We start from the raw sequence: 17,846 nt of genomic DNA on the forward strand, positions 1-17,846 counted from the left end.
CCACAGAGAAGAATGGCAGGAAGCCAATATAACCTTTGGTGGGTTACAGACCACCTTGATCTTGAGTGTCACCCCGGTGTCACTTGCACCATGTCTGCCCCCTCTCTCGTCTCCCATTAGCCTCGCATAGAGGCTGGAGCATGGGTCAGACAAGGGATTTTAGGACCATCTCTGCACACAGCCAGCTTGGGTACCTGCACCTGCTTTAAGTCCCTGGCTGCAGTTAGTCACGTTAGTATAATACAATTCCTCGGACTGTAATCACATTAACATTTTATTACAAGTGGAGCCTCTTGCGCTGCAAATCTATGTGAAAGAGTAACGCTTTTACTGCTTTTCAATATGTAATTAATGTACGTTTCATTGCTTTCCAGATGAATTTTTCTCACGGGAGATAGCTATGACTATAAAAAGACAGTTACTTTTGATGGGATAAAGACTACAGGTCACTGTCCTCCACAAAGCTAGACAAAATTCTCCACTCGAGCCTGCTGCAATCTGTCTTCAGTGGGGCTGGCTCTCCCAGAAAAGAGGGGAGAAGAACTGTGCGGCCACCTGGATCAGTGCTGAGCGCTGCTGGTGAGCTGGTAATATATGCAAGCTAATAAATAACCTGAAGTTTGAAGCACTTGACAGAATTAGCCCAGAGGAAATGAAGAGCTTCAGTCCACCTGTTAGAGGTAACATGAGTCTGATGGCGCTAAGACCTGCGTGTGCTTCGCCATACGAGTAATCCAGCTGCCGTGCCCTTTGCAGGCTGAGATGTGCCCTTGTATTATCTCCTGCAAGGTGTATTGTAAATAAAACCAGCTGACATTTGGCTTAAGAGAACACGTTCCAGGGAGATGAATACGGCGGCATGTTCCTGGCGTTGGAGCTACGCCTCTGAAATACTTGGAGTGCGGAATTATGTTGTGGGGCACCTTTCACCTGTGCAAATGGAGATATCGCTGTACGGCAGCCCACGCTCCGAGAAGGGGCACGGGTGTCAAAGCCAAGCAGCTCCCCCAGCAAACCTGCATTTCCTGGGATTTATGCTGGGGGAAAACAAAAACAACATTTGCTTTCATTGCTATAACACTGCTTTCCTTCTTTTCCTCTTTCCTCAAGTAATACTTCTTTTTTCCTAGATATTTCCTAGATATTTCTAGATGTTTCCTAGAGGGTGATGGAGATTTGCTAAGGCATTGGGGTTACTGCTCTTGGGCTCTTTAGGGAATTTGCTTCAGGATATTTGCCCACGCCATCCAAGCACCAGGCATGGAATTTGTCCCTTTGAAGTGATGCCAGATGGGCATTGCAGAGCATGGAGATATTCAGAGCCTCCACAAGACACCTGGGACCTGCCGTGTGGAACAGGAAATGGAAATTAATTAACTAAGAAAGATGCTCCAGGGGGAGAAGCAGCCTCATGAAAGGCACAGGGGGTCTGACCACCCATCAGCCCCAGTGCTGCAGAGCGAGGGGACAGCACGCACAAATAACAAAGCTGTGCTTCTTCACCCAGCAATTTGGAAAGAGCTCATGGCTGAGGAGGAGAAATCACCACGTTGCTGCGGTTCTCCCTGAGGCTGGTTGGGTTGCAGCCTTCAGAAAGGGGAGCACTGTCGGTTGGCTTTTCAGGTTTGCTCTCAATTTAACAACATAAAATTTGCAAGGCTAGATGGGCAGAGGGACGGAGGAGCATCTATTCTAGAAGGTCTTCTAGAGGAGCTTTACACAAGTATGTCTATTCTCATGCCACTGCCCGAGGTCCTGCTGGGGGACTGGAGTTCCCCAACCATCCTGTGCTGACAAATCCTGCCCCATGGCCTCAAGTACAGGAGGGACCTGAGCCCTCAGACAGGTCTGTCTTGCTTTGAGAGATATCTAAGCAGAATCTGCAATTCCCTCCAACCTATTCACCATGGGCTGGTCATCTTGCCCATAGTCACACCTAAGAGTCTCCATCCTCACTCAACCCAGTTCTCCAGGCCCATGGGGAGCACAAGAGTCACCAGCGACACCCCACATCTGACTGGGCTGAGAGGGAGCAAAGAGAAGGGGTGCAGAGAGCCACATGGGCTGTCAGAGCCCCTCAGTCTGCTCTGTGCTCATGTACTCGTGGCAAGGATCTGGCACTTGAGGTTCAGCCCTGCTGGGTCACACGCGTAACATGCAGTCATCTCCGTTTCCTCATTAGGAGCTTGTAACTCTTAATGCAAGCAAGAGAAGGGCTGGAAGGATTCCCAAGGATTTGGGATTTCTCCAGGAGGCAGAACAGTTTGGGGGAAGTTAGCAGAGAAACAGGATAAAGGCATTTGAGAACATATTGAACCTATTCTTTTTCTGGAATGGGCAGGCGTTCGCTAGGTGCTGTCTCCGGAAGCACCACACTACAACTAGATTTATTGGCTTGGAGCACAGTTTATACTGTTATTTTTTTTTTCTCCAACAATTTGCACAAAATATTTCTGTACTTACGCAGGGAGTTTTTGTAATTAGATCCTTATCTGACTGCTTTAATTGACTGGTCTTCTGGCAGAGGGCTTGGACAGGATCCGTCTTTTGAGGGATACCTGAATGACTGGGATATAGCGATTAAAAAGGTCACAAACATTTTCCCCAGATTTCCTGCCAACACTCTGGAAATGGCAACCAGGGAGGCTCTTCTAGGCAAAAGGTGGGACAGGATGGACCTGAAGGACTTTTCCATCCTTCAAACGCATCTCCTGGGGGGTTCCTCACTTCAGCTTGGCCACTGAGGGAGCATTCATGAGCACTGACCACACTAACCCACAACTCTGCTGCCTTTTTGAGGGAAAGGCAGCCTGTAAACCAAGACTGGACAAACAAGTCTCAGGTTGGCTTGACTCAGCTGAACACTTGCACACAAGAATGACCGAAGTCTCTTTTGGTTTCACACCATGGACCCTCACACCTTCCCCAGTCTTCAGAAGTTCCATGGAGATGCTCATGGACCAGAGTCGAAGTCAGATTTGGGTCTCCGGTATTCAAGGCTAAATACTGTGTTTTGAATTAATGAAAAATGATCTGAAGTTGGAGTGCAATAAAATGCATGGTTTCTATTTTACAGATTAGGGAAAAAAAAAACAAACAAGCAACAAAAAACAGCAACACTCTGAGAAATTCAGGACTTCCAACCAATATTTTCAGTGTTGCTAGACTCACGTACCATATGCCCTTGACGCTGAAAGTGATGGAGTGCACATAGCTGGACTCCTGAAATTTTCCTATATGTTTCTGCATAAGCTATTAATAAAATCAGCTCATTTGAGGAACAGAAAGAGAATGCCTTTTGCAAAATGCCTGGCAGCTGGGCTGGCAGCTCCACTTGATTCAGGCTCTCCAAGACCTGCCACGAAGCGGGGTGGATATGGTGAGTGCCAATCCGACGATGTTAAACATTAAAACTTGTACAATATTTGCTTAGAGCACATCAGTGCATAGCAGGCAGTAAATTTCTGGAATTTACTGCTATGGGAAGTGATGGAGGCAAATGGTACCATCAGGGTTATCAAGGGAATAGACACATTGAGGGAATACCCCCATCCATTTTACTCTCCAGTTCTGGACCAGTTGTCCATCAACCATCCTTATTGTCACAGTGGTAGATGCTGGAGTGCAAATAAGAATGGATTGAAGAAGACAGCCAAAATCATGTGTTCTTCCAAAACAGTACTGCTGTTAAAGACGTGTCTGCATGGACCATCTCTTTGACCTCTTACAACATGGATATCATTGCACAGAACTATGATGGGGCTTTGAGCTCCTTTGAAGCTCTGCCTTGTCTTACCAAGGCCTAACATTTGCCCTTGTATAACCTTTAAGTATATTAAGAATTAAATCCCATTAAATGCTGCTTGCTGTGAACTGGTTTGACTTTCCTGAGTGCCACTCTCAAAGCTGTGAAGGAGCCGTTTTGCTGGTGACAAACCATAACAACAGTTCTCCTCTGTACATGGATAATATGGTGTTTGCCCCAAGATCTCACACTCAACGGCAGGTACTAGAGAGTGATAAGGTGCAGAGGGAGAGCATCCTCACTTGATGAGAAGCTCTGACATCACACAGGGCTTTGCTGAGTGGAGATGGAGACATCAGGAGTAGGGATTTTCAGGCCTATGCTTGACCATCAGTGATGGCCGTTGCCTCCCGTCATGGACACTCTGCTCTTACTTCGGGTTTATTCACTTCGGCAGTGCTCTGCTCTGCTTCACAGGCCAGTTTCGGGACATGCAACAAGCTCCATTTCACAGACTTTGGCCAAGGGCAACTGTCATAGCCCTGCCTTGTCTCCATACATGTTATCCCAGGACCTCTTCATTGCTGACAGTGGAGGAGAGAGTGGTAAAGGAGCATTTTGGAGGCCTTTCCACTGGGGTCAATAGTACCCCCAAAGCACCAGCACAGCAGTTATTTCTGCATTTCTTAAAAATCTTAATACAAAGCTTGTCTTTGTTGTCCTGTGGAGCCTCTTCAAGCCTCCTTGTAAGGAGCACTTGCAAGTTCCACTGATTCATCTAGTGTCTAGAGAGCGACCTGGCCATGCCTGCTTTCCAGAGCAGAAGTGTGTCTCTGTTCTTACTCATTTCCATGTCCAGATGCTGAAATCTGTGGTGCAGAGCAGAAGCCTGGTCCCATGGAGCAGGACCCAGAGAAGAAGCCTTGGTCCCCCATGGAGCAGAACCAAGAGCAGAAACCTGGTCCTACAGAGTAGGAGGCCACCACGGGCAAGAACAGAGAGAAAAGCTTGAACAGAGGGAGCAGTAAAACACATTTGCTAAAGCAGCTGCTGGTGGGACCACGGCAAGGGACTCCCAGGAGCAGAAAGGTCCCAACCCTGCAAGACTCCCACCACGGGCATGGCCAACAGTGCGACCACTGGGGCCATGAGCGAGGTGGTGAGGGAGACGATGACCATAAAAGGCTGGAGAGGTTAGCGGCAGGTCCTGAGCCCCCTGCTCTGCTGCCCCGGGCTGTGGTTATGTAATAGGCAGGCCGGAGGTTTCCGCTGATATTTGCAGAGGGAGGTGGAGCACCGAGGTGTGAAGGTCCACCTCCTACCGCAGACCTTTCCACTTGCCCGTTGTCAGAGCGTGCTTGTCAGTTTATTATCTTGTGGTTTGCAACAATACAGGAAGGATGTAGGTGTTTGCAAGAAGGAAGAGGAAGGGGGAGGGCAAGGGGGGAGGGCCCGTGAGCCTCTGCCAGGTTTCACAGCGTGTCACTTGCTGGAAACGGCAGGCCACGCTCACCCACGCGCATTATTAAAGGCGATGAAGTTGATCGGGGGAGAATGGAGCAGAAAATGGCCACGTTGTCACCAGGGCGGGAATGGGAGGGTTAAAGCTTTGCCCATCAGCACCCTCCTGGAGCAGCCTCGTGCTGCTTCATCCGGCCGTGCAGCCGGGACCAGTGCTCTTAGAGAGCAAGAGGAAGCTGCTGCTAGGACCCAGCAGCCTGTGTGATGAGGATGAGGGTGTGGATGAAGTCGCAGCATTTGGGGCATGCAGGAGGAGGTGCCCCAACCAGCACCCTATAGACCACGAGTGCGTTGCAGGGTGGGCAAGGCCATGGGTGCTGCGGTCACCTGAGGATGCCGGGCTCATCCAGCCCACCTCACTCAAGGTCAACACTAAATTGTCACCACCAAGTTGTCCCCACCACTGCCACCCATGGAACACCTGATGGCCAAAGAGCTGGCAATGCTGGCATGACAGTGACCGTAACCCAGGATGCAGGTTGGGGCTCCTTTCCTTCGAAAGGAGCAGGAATGCTTGGGAAGGAGGAAAACTAAAGATCTAAACACTAGATCTAAACATCTAAAAGATCTAAAAAGATCTTTAGATCTAAAGATCTTTATATCTTAAAACTAAAGACTAAAACTAAACAACTTGATGCGAGTGCTGCATTCAGCACTCTGGTAATGAGGAATATCTCAGACATGGCAATGGATGAGTCTAAATCAGCATGCGCTCTGGTCAAAGCCAGAATTTCCACTACACAGTTGCGGTCTGGCATTTCTTCTAAAAGAAGAAAAAAACAAATATTTGTGAAAAAATACCCACGTGACCTCACAATCTGCCCCCACCCCCAGAACCAAACCAGCATCGTTTTGATAAGTTTGTTTTGGAAAGAAATGTTGCGATTGTTCTCTGAAAGTATGTGCTCCTCTTTGCCTGAATGTGTTTTATTTCCCTTGTATTGTTTTACAGTTCTTTCCTGTGCTGTCAGAATTGTGGTAATAGCAAGGCAGTAACAAATATTAAAATTAGACCATCATTGTTTATTTTTTTCTCCCAAGAAAGATCTTTCAGGGCTGCTCATGTGATTGCTAAATGATCCTCTTTTGAGCTCTACATGTCCCTCCTTGATGACCGTGGAAAAATCTTTGCACTAAACAGGGGCAGGGAAGCTGGGGGCAGGAGAGGAGGTGGGAGCCACAAGTCCATGAGTCCCAACCATAAGAACCCAGCATGGACAACAAGACCCATGGGTGCTTTTTTCCGTCAGGATTTGGACTCGGATCTGCAGCAGGATCTATGCTCTGGAAAGGGGATTCTGGAAGGAGCATGGTGTCTCGGAGGCAGCTGGCTCTGTGGACTTGCAGGGTGTCCCATGATCTGCCCTTTCCTCAATGAGACCCCACGGCCATGGAAGAGGCAGGCAGCAGTGGGCAGTATTTGGAAGACCGCATCACTGCAGCAGCGACAGGAAAGCTCTTCTCTTGAGCTGCGCTATCTCATCTATTTTGCAAATACAAATGTGATAGAAATCTGCAAAATAAGGAATATGCATTAACTTCTGAAAAGTTGTGACTACATATCATTATCTGTAATTTCACTGCTTTGATTTGCATATTCATAAAAGAAACATACAGCTCGGATGTGTCAAAGGCTTTCAAATGAACATGAACAAAACCAGCAGACTTGCAAGCTCAGTTCCGAAGTAATTGCCAAGAAGACTTCACTTTCTCTGATGTGATTTTAATATTCCATCCTTAAGCTTGTAAAGCACTTCCTAGGTCCTGCTCCAGGCTTGCACATCTCAGGGGGTATGAGCAAGCATTTTGCTTGGGCACTGTGTCTGTATGTTCAGGAAAAGCAACCTTTTTTATAACACCAACGGTCCACCATGCTAGGAAGGAAGCCTGGTGCTTCTCCAGCCCTGAATGTGTGTATTCCAGCCCCAGCAGCACTGAGCATCCACTGGCAATGAGGTGGCATGATAAGAGAGGCAGGTGGCTGCATCCCCTCGGAAACTGGATGTGTGACACACATGCAGTCCACCTGAGATCCTGGCCCTACATCCCCATGCCATCTCACCCTGTTTCCCCAAAGCAAGCGCCAAGGGAGGTGGCAGTGCCTGCAGTGCAGCTGATGCCAGGGTGATAAAAGGTGCAGGTGATGACTTCCCTTTGAACTTTTTTTCCATGCTTTTAAGCTGGTGAGTAGGTGAAGCAGCTGTAACTGCCACTGCACCGAGTAGCTCTTAGTGCTGCTGCACTCTGCAACCCAGCAAAATTATTCCAGTATTTGAGGGTGCTTAAATTCATATCTGAATTGCTCCATTTTCATCAACCCTCCATGAGACGCCTTCCTTCCTCTTCCTCATGCTGAGCTTTACAGATGAAGAGCTCATCAGAGACAGGGGTCCCATGGATCTCCCGAGAGGAGCAGGGAGGAGCAGTATCCCTGCCTGTGACTGCATCAGTGAGGTGCCCGTTTCCATCCTGGGCATCATCCTGGCCATTGTCCTGGCCTCCATTCCCACACGGATCCACGGTAACTGCCTGTGCAGAGGTCATAGAGACGTTCAGGGAAACGTCAGCTGGTTTTCAAGGAGAGCAGATGCTGTAAGCAGGAAAAGGGACAAATGTTATTTTCCAATTTCCCTCTAACATTTTTCAGGTTGAAGTTTTTCCTTTTTTTTTTTTTTTTAGCAGCAGAGAGGGAAGCAGAGTTGACAGTTTCAAATATGCCCTATCATTTTTATCTTTTTTTTTTTCCTTTCCCTTAATACCAAAAAGCCGGTGATCTTGGCAAAATTTCTGGGAAAATGCTTGGTCTTTTGCTGAATGCAGTCTCTCACTGAAAAGGGGGCTTCATTGTCTCCCTTTTCCTCCCTTTTTTCAGCTGAAGGAACAGACCCCAAGCAGACAGGACAGGACTGAGTGCTTGGCCCTGCTGGCTGCCTGCTGAGAGATGACCAGTGGCATTTGCCCCCTTCTCCCCATGTCCCCATGCTCATTCCTCCCAAGTCCACCCTGACCCTTCCCTTTCCCCTCCTTCCATTCCTCTCCTAAACATCCCACCAGAAGTCCTGAGCACCCCTGGGTTCTCATGCTCAGCCCTCAAACTGCCTCCCCCAGGCACCTCCGTTCACCAGGTATGTTTTAGCCTTTAGCCAGACAACCTTACAAACAAGGTGTTTGGGGCAAAAATTACAAAGAAAATGACAAATCAGATCAAACAAAAATTGCTTTTCATTTTTATGTGTGTATGTATGTATTTATTTACTTTTGCTAAATGAATCCCTTCAGTGAAAAGGAAACACAATATTCTGCTTATCTTTTCAGCGGCAGCAGCTGGGGGAAAGATTCCAGAGTTTTTGAAACCGAAAGAAAGAAAAGTTCATGTCAAGAAAGCAAATCGACCAGAAATATCTTTGTCTTTTTGGATTTGCTTTACAAACAGCTTCGTGTGAAAAACTTCTCAGTGGTGACAGGGAGTCACAAGGATTGTCTTGACACCAAACCCCCCATCCCAGAGCATCGTGCTCTGCTCTGCTTTGATGCGACACTGAAATGACAAGAGTGACAGTCAGGGAGCTGCTCCATGGGGAAGACTTCCCACCCTGGAAGGAGGAGATTATCCTTGGCTCCCACCAGTGCTAGGTATAGGTTTACACAATCAGAAGCCCTCGTTTTTGTCCAAAGCCAACATTCATCGATGCACTTTTCAGCTGTTTCTGCTGATTTTTGTGTCCTCTGATGCTGCTGGACCTGTGCCTGTGTTGAATATTTTGGTTAGGGCAACAGTTCCAGCTGGCCATGGAAACAATCAAAATTGTCGTTTTAAAAATAATTTCCAATTTATTCCCTTCTCTGTGCAACTCAGATGGGAATTAAATTGATTTTTACACTGTTTCCTTTAATGTACGTAACTATTTCTCTCTCTGTGCATCACTGGAAGAGACCTATGAAAATCAGTTAAATAAACACATCTGTGCTCACGGCCCTGGAAATGCAGATGTCTCTTTTGGGACAATACCAGTGGTTTGCAAAGTCCAGAAATAAACCTGTGCAGCGTATTTAGGAATATCACAGCTAGAGGAAATGATGCAGATGGGGTTATAGATTAGGACACAAGCCAGGGACACTACAGCAACAGGCAGAGCTTGGCCTTCAGAGTTGGAGTGGTGACAACGATGCTTGGTCCCTGCACATTAGGTCACTAGAAGCATGATGGAAGCCCAGCTACCTGGTAGTAGTGTGGGAAAAAGTGTCACACAGCAACCTGCATGATCTTTTCTGCCATATATTTCAATCAACAGAGGTTGTGTTGTGACTTTCATTTCACTTGGGGTCACCATCACCCAGCCAGTCTTCTGGGCTCTTCTGTGGTGTGCGTAGCAGCATGGATGGACAGGAGATCTATGTGATGTTGGTACGGTGCTGGGACTTGAATCGAGGTAGTTTGGTTGGCATCTACAAAAAGGAGTTTATGGAAGTGAATGGTGCTGACCAGAAAGTGTGGATGTGGAACTGCAATGTCCCTAGAATGACCTTTGGGAGAGGGATCTCACCGCTGAAGGATCAAATCTCATGAAAAGCATTGCTGGAAACGTGTTGCTGAGTCAGTCTGAAAGTGTGGGCCACATGCAGAGCGTGGGAAAGCCATGTCAGCCACGCTTTTTATTTTCAGTCACTGACGTGATCCAAGCAGCCCTCAAAAGACACCTCCTTCCTTGACCTGACCGTCTTCACCAAACGTGGCAGGAATGGGGTTCACAACTTCACCTGCAGTCTTTACTGGGGTCAGACATCACCATCCCCAGGAGAAGCTCTTCCAGCCTACCCTAAATCCTGTTCTTCCCACTGTACCTCGTCTCCAGTGCACGAGGTTGCATAACTGATGAGATATGACCCCTGTTTCCTCCTCTTGAAGCTCTATTCCCATGTCCAGCTCATTGTGTCACCATATAGATTCCATCTTTGATCTGAAATATTCAGGTGCATTCCCCTTCTGGCAGGGGAGTTTGGATGCTCCTGGTGTCCTGTGGGGTTTATGTGCTCCAGGCTTCACATCTGATGGGCATGGCAACCTTCTCCACAGGGTCCACTCTCTCTTGAGTGATAGTGGTGGGGAACAAGACCTCATACATAATGCTTCTTAGCTTCTCTGGCATGGCAGCCACTATGCCTGCACCCAGCTACAGTGAGAGGATTGTGAGATCTGGTGTGAGGGTCCCCATGCTGGGAATGCTGCTATTATCATCCTTGAGTGGTCAAAGGGGGCAGGTCTCCTGTGGAGAACCTGAAAAACATGGGTGGGAACAGCCAATGGAGAAACTTGTACTCCTGTATCTTCTGTGCAAAGTCTTAGGTCCCATCTCATGCCAGTGAAGAAAATATGAAATCACTTCAGACTCTTGAGGAAACCTCACGTTCTTCTAACCAAAGGTTCATGGACCTTCTTGCGCAGGGAGGAGGTAGGGGTCTCCAGGCTGTTTCTGCGCCTGACTCCTGTGGTGTAAAGCAGATGAAAGCAGTGTCAATAATGCTGTTCCCTCATGAGCAGGTCCCTTTCATGGGTGGAAGCCACAAAGGAAGGATTGCTGGGTGGTGACGACCACAGCGAGGCCTTGAAATTGGCACCTTCGGGCATCTCCTGGTACAGCCATGGAAGGTGGCCAGGAGTGCTCAGCCCCAGGATCTGGACACACGTGAGTGCCTCCATGGGATGGAAACTCCACACAGATCTGTCCACCTGGACCTCCAGGAGTCGCATCTGGAGCAGCAAATGTTTCAAAGGGACTTTGTGAGAACACAAAGCATCTTCTTTGGAGGTCTATTTTCTGGACTAAAGGCAAATATTTGTTGGATGAATAATACCCTTCCAGCAGTATGTACCTAATGGATCTCAAGAAGTCACCATCTCTCTGCTGATGATTTATAAAGACTCAACTATTCAACCTTTGGAGAAACATGGCTGGAGAATTAATAAAGGCATATTTCCAACATACAAAAAAATAATGAATTTGTATGGTATCTTGCCTACAAGATGCATTAATCTAGGCAGACAGCACTCGAAGCTTTAAGAGCTGGTACTGCAGAAGATAGACAGAACGAAAGCAAAGGAGAGTAAACAGAGAAGAGATTTCTAAGTGCTCATGACATTTGTTCAAATACTTTATTTCAATCAGCTTAAAAGGGAAACACAAAGCTGGGGTCACTCCTAGAGAAGAGAGTGAAATTGAAAACCAAGTAATGCACTGAAAGCAATTCAGACAGAGCTGAGAGGCTGCCGTCCTCCACGGAGGGGCAGGGACAGACCCAGCTGGACCCGTGCTTTTGCTCTCCTGCAGATATTTTTGTTTCTACATATCATTTCACATTATGTCTTGTCTGCAGCAGAGAAAGCACTCCAAGAAAACACCACCTGAAAACACTGGGAGATTTTCTCGTGCTCAAACTAAGATATTTTATATTTATATACAGAATCCAAATATTTGGGGTAGGAGCCCAGGCTGGGCAGAGGAATTTGCCCTTCAAGGGACCGCTCAGCCTTTAAAGCTCATGCTTGATATGCTTTAGAAACTGCAAGAATCGTTGCAGAAATAAAATAAATAAATAAGATTATTTTAGAAAAGGTGTGAAATTTCACTTCAAAGCTAAAAATTCCTGCTTCAGATTCTCTCGTCACTTTGTGCTTCGATGTTCTTTCACACGATGGCGGGTAGGAGAGTGCTGTGTAAAAGCCTGGCAGAGCAGGGTCTATTCTCCCAAATGAAGAGCGGAGCAGCACTAAGAGGGATATCTAGGAGCAGATGGGAATTGCTTGCTAAATCTGGTTTTGGTGGAAAAAAAAAGGAGTTGAGGGTAAAGTGGTATTTTTGGCAGTGCTTGCTTTCTGAGGAAAAACTGTGATTGTTTTGGTTTGTTTATTTATTTGAAAAATAGAAAAAAACAGCAACCTGATGAAGAAAGAAGGTTTTTTTCTGACCACCTCCAGCCTGATGTGTCTTACAGAACAGAAGACTAGGGAAAAAATGTATTTGTTTGGCAATGTAATTTACTTCTAGTGACATAGGAAAAAAAAAAAAAAAAAGATGAGGCTATTGATTCATTGCTATTTTATATCTGTTTTCTTCTTTTTCATATTCATTAGCACATAGAGTTCCTTTTATCTGGGCACTGTGTCTGATAATATTCAATACTTTTAGCATTTCTATAAATATGTAAATGGAGAAGATCTGTGTGTGTAAACACACACATGCATAAATAAAATGGTAATGATGTGTGTATCTATATTTGTGTATACATAAAAGCTAAATTATCTGCATCGTATCCAAAGTCCTTTATCTCTCTTGTATGTATCCCAAGCCTGCATTATGCCTCTAAGTACATATAGTCCTCACATTTATATGAAAATGGCATCTGTGAGGAGTACAGATAAAAGAGAGTAAGAAGTGTTTCTGGTGGACAAAATAACTATTAATTCCTTAGTTTCTTTTGACTTACTCCTCAGGGCCAGCAGTGGAACAAACCTAAATAAACCTGCACACGTTTCTTTGGTGGCCTTGGTTAGGTGTTTTTCCCATGGTCTTTATCACAGGAATCAGGGGGGATGCTGAGAGTAGAAAGCAGCTTGGTCACTTGTGTTTTATTTGTCACGATCCAGGACAAAGTCTGGAACTGCAGGAGAGGAAAACAGGGCTCCATCGCCCAAGGTGAAGGCTACAAGGAAGGAAACTCTTCCCCGAGCTCATGATGGGGGCAGCGCACCAAGTGGATGTAGAGAATTGCTCTATTTTCCTCTATTCAGAAACAAATAAAGCAGCCCTCATGATCCACACCAGGCATTGCTGTCCCTGAACTGGTGGGATGTATGGATCATTGTTAAGGCTTCACTTCAGGAGACCTCTTACTGGTGACAACCATGTGCACGCCCAGGTGCTCACATCCTCTCTTGCTTGTCCCAACCAGCTACAGCGTCCCAGAGACTGTCCCATTTTGTCTGAACATGCAGTTCTAGATTGAGCTGAATGTCCTACAGCAGCTAGCAAAGAAGAGCAGAGAGAATTCTCCAGCCTCTGATAAAGATCATGAAACTGTCCAGCAGCAGCCCGAGATCCAAACGGACTGTCACAGCATGAAGCCTTCTGGTCACCATAATCTCCACTCTCTGGTCTGACACCTCCCAGGGGGGTCTGCCAGTGCAAGGCAGAAAGGTCCTCATAGGAAGACTGGTCCATGGGCTGGGAGGTTTTATATGCAAGAAAAATGGGCTCAGAAGACCAATTGTTGCTTAAATGTGAGTGAGAATCAGGAGAATCAGAGGAATTCTCCTCATGTTTGCATAGGAGATGCATGAGCAGAGAATGTTGCCCGTTCAGACTTACCTTAGGGTAAAGCGCCACACTTACCAGGCAAAGCAGCAAGAGCATCCATGGGGAAGGGGCTTGCTCCTGTGTGGACACACACGCATGTGTGGGTGCAGATCTCCTCTTGCATGTGAGCGCAACCTCTAATGTGACGTTCCCATCAGCCAGACGACGCTCTCTGCTTCATGCACTGGCCATCCCAGGGTAGGAGATGCCACCACCCTGCATCCCTCCTGAGCCCAATTTGGGAACAAGCTGCAAGAGGTGCAACTTTGGCACATGTGCAAGGGCTGCTCCGAGAGCAGAGTCTGGTGAGGAGGAAAATGCACAGGCCGTTCCTGGGCGGCAGGCGCGCTTCCGCACGCCACGAGCTCCCCCTGCAGCGCCCGGGGGATGTGGCATGGACCACGCGCCCGCTCCTGCATCCTCTGCATCCCTCCAGCCCTGCCAGCAAGGTGCAGCTCTCAATTCACCCCAAATGGCCTATTTGTGGTCAAGAAATGGTCTGGGGATCAGCGTTCTCCCCTTGTGCATGCAAGGTGCACAAGACCCCTGCCTGCAGCCCATGTGCTCTGCTCCTGTCGTGTTCCCACACCTGGACACAGAGATGTGGATTTGGAGCCACTGGGTGCAACCTACATGCAGGCAGAGCATGCGGCACCCTGCCCGGACAGCTCCTACGTGCAGCAGTTTGTGGGCAAAGGAGAGACCCTCATAGGAGCAACCCTCAGCCAGGAGGGGCTCGTGCAGCATCCCGGGCTCTTGGGGATGCAGCCTGTCCTGACCACAGCACCCTGTACAGGGACCTCCCAGAGTGTGTGGTTAGTGCCCACATTTTTATTTTAGGCAGGTTTCAGGAAGCTTTTGAAGTTATCTACAAATGTTTTGCCTGCCCTGGGCCTAGGAAGGTCTAATGGAATAAAAAGTGCCACGGATATTTTGAGACTCTCCAAACAAGGATATCTCCGATAGCAGCATCCTGACTTTGAAGGCCGGTACCCTGGGATCATGTAAGTTTGAAGCTCTCCTCTGGCCCATTGCTTTGGCTATCACTCCTCACTTATTCTGTAATGGGATAATAAGATGTTTATAGATATGATGGTCCTGCAGCCCTGGACTGTAAAGCTCTTGCTGGTCCAAGAATCCCTAGTCCTGCTTTTAGTGCTTTGGAGATGAGTACCACAACAGTGGGCAAAGGGAGCTGTTTGCCTCTCTGTGCAGGCTCCTTAGGCCAGGGCTCAGCAAGTCCTCCTGGCATTTTGGAAAGAACATAAGCCAAGCTCCACCAGGCCTTGGCTAAGTGTAGGAGGGGCATCATTTTGGTTGGAGCAGCTTTGCCATGGGCTTCGCAGGGAATTTCTCCTGTTCTGGCTCCCCTCTGAGACATGCAAGCTATTAGAATTACCATTCACTCGTATTTCAGTCTCCCGAGTTAAGATGATGTCCTTGGGATTATGAAGTGCTACTGGATAGTGAAGCTAAGACATAACACTTGAGTCCTGCATGTATTTATGGAGCCTCAGGAGTGTGCCCTCTCTTCCAGAGCCGTATACACTCTTTCCAGGGCCATATACCAATGACGTCTCTTTACCACAAGGATGCAATGCAAGGGGTTGTCTGCTCCACAGACTGAGCAAGTCCCACCTCTCACGCTCTTATAGAACCTGTTAGAAGTGAGCTCGACGGGGCTCTTCTGCTGCAGTGAGTGTGAGCAGAGCCGAGACCTGCTCCAGGGTGGAGGTTTCTCCCCCTGACCACGTGGAGGAAGACTCAAAGGGCTTCCAAGTGTGTCACCAGGAGGGATTTCCCGAGATAAGTGCTGTCAACTAGCCCTGGGCGAGGGTGAAAATGAACAAGGGGCCTCATGTTTTGCCACAGTGGGTGCAAGGGAGCAGGGGAAGTAACAACTAAAGCTAACTCAGTGCTTACCAGCATCTCAGCGGTCGGGGAGGTGGTGTTGGGGATGATTGCAATCCAGTAATCTCTTGGGCACACAGGGCATTTTCCTCTTTCCCAGCTGCAGCCCTGCTGCACAAAGTGAAGGTTTCCGCATTACCAGTTGCTATCAGCAATGCGGAAATGTCCGGATCTGCAACACAGAATCTGCCAACACAGAAAACTTGTGGTATAAGCAGGCAGATAAGGAGCACAATGTGACAGCAGTCCCCAGGTGTATGGACATGGACGTTGTCCTTCCTTATCCACTTGGATACTTGCAATTCTAGCTTTCTTAAACTGGATGCTCCAGTGCTTCCCGTTCTTTGAACCTGCCCAACTCCTTGTACTCACCTCCCTCCTGCACCCACCCATAGAACATTGTGTTGTCCTGCTGCCCAGGTAGTTTTAGTTTGAAGCCATTAATGTCGAGCACAGCACAGGCTCGCCTTGTGAGTCAGCCCAGATGGGGAAAAGGCAAAGTCCTAAGGGATATGGAGAGGCTCCAGGCAGGCAGCTCCCTGTGGGGAGTTCCGCATCTTCCCCAGGGAGAAAAACCATGGGGAGGGAGAGGCTAGGATGGGGGAGAGAAGCTGGAAAAAAGAAAAAAGAAAAAAGAAAAAAGAAAAAAGAAAAAAGAAAAAAGAAAAAAGAAAAAAGAAAAAAGAAAAAAAAAGGAAAAAGAAAAAAGAAAAAAGAAAAAAGGAAAAAGGAAAAGAAAAAAAGAAAAAAAGAAAAAGAAAAAAAGAAAAAAGAAAAAAGAAAAAAGAAAAAAGAAAAAAGAAAAAAGAAAAAAGAAAAAAGAAAAAAGAAAAAAGAAAAAAGAAAAAAAGAAAAAAGAAAGAAAAAAAGAAAAAAAAAGAAAAAAAAAGTGAGGATGAGGCACCAGAGGCCTTGGATGCCTATTTCCCACAACACCTCACACCTGGTGCTGGTCTCCCAATGCCCCCAGCAGTGCCAGCCATGTGCACCCCACTACTCTATCCCGGTGCTCTGTAGTAGGACCAGGAGGCAGCGTGTGGCCACGGCAGGGACCTGTTGCCCACCCAGACACTGCCAGACCATGGGAATTACCTGGAGAGGGGCCGGGTCCTTACCTGGACACCCCAGCCCAGAGATGCTGCCCCCCAGGCCATGGAGCTGGGTGCTGTCCCCCCCGGGTACTGCACAGGGGCAGACCCCGCGCCACATGCCAGGGAGAAAATCCTAAGAGGGATATTGCAGATATCCCACCTTGTTCCTGTAGGGGAAACTGCAGATCCCTCCAGTCCCCTTTCCAAGATGTTCTGCAAACCTCAAGCAGTCTTTCTTAAGTGGAATGAGCTTTTCAGGCTTCTTTTAAAAATCCCACAATGAGAAAAGTTTGTCTGGGATAACCATTTTCCAGCAATCTCTTTGCAAAAACAAAACAAAATCAAAGTCTTTGCAAGCAGGAAAGCTGCCAGGATGGTGCCAGGAGCCCGGAGCTGCTGTCTCAAGACCCTGGCACAGATTCCCAGGTATCCATCACATCCTCCTGGGACACACATCCCTTTCAGGAGGCTGCTGTGGTCCGAGACTTCACTTCAGCAGCACAGCACAGCTTCCCGGACTCCTCATAGCACCCTTCACTCTGCTGCCCAATATTTCATCATACACCTCAGGAAAACACATATTTCCCTTTTAAGAGCTTTCCTGGCATAATATATTTTTTTATTATCGTGACAGTGAGGGCTGTGGTTGCCATGGTTACCTGCCCTTCACTGGAGCAAGAGCTTTCTGGGTGTTTGAAATTCTACTATTTTTCCTGATCTACAGCGTTTCATTTTTTTTTCCCCAATTTGATCTTTATTCCCATTATCGCCCGCTGTAACAACAGGTCATTGTTATTGTGAGGGGATATGTTCACACTAGAGAATATCCATCAAAAATAAGCACGTGCTATTGGAAGGAATTCTTGGAGGGAGGAATGTCCCCAAACATCATGCAACATTGATAATATATAGTGTAAAAAAACCACGGCAACTCTGCAAAGGTCTCATCTGTATCCCTCCGCATTATACATAAAATTCCATTGCCAGCTTTGGGTATCTTGAATGGGTGTTATAAATCGGATTCCAATTTTTGGTGTTTTTTGCTGTAGAATAAGCCTATATCTTCTGACTGTCAATTCAGCTGTCCTCTGTGCCAGAGCCTCTCAAAACCTAATCGACTTTAGACCACACAGAGAGAAATTAAATGGATATATTGTATGTGTATATATATATCCCTTTAACTTTTTGCTCCAATCTTTTCTCACAGTCGAGCACCATAGTGTTTGT

The sequence above is a fragment of the Nothoprocta perdicaria genome, unplaced genomic scaffold (assembly GCF_003342845.1).
Source record: "Nothoprocta perdicaria isolate Ctin4 unplaced genomic scaffold, notPer1 scaffold_3, whole genome shotgun sequence".
In the NCBI taxonomy this organism is placed as follows: domain Eukaryota; kingdom Metazoa; phylum Chordata; class Aves; order Tinamiformes; family Tinamidae; genus Nothoprocta; species Nothoprocta perdicaria.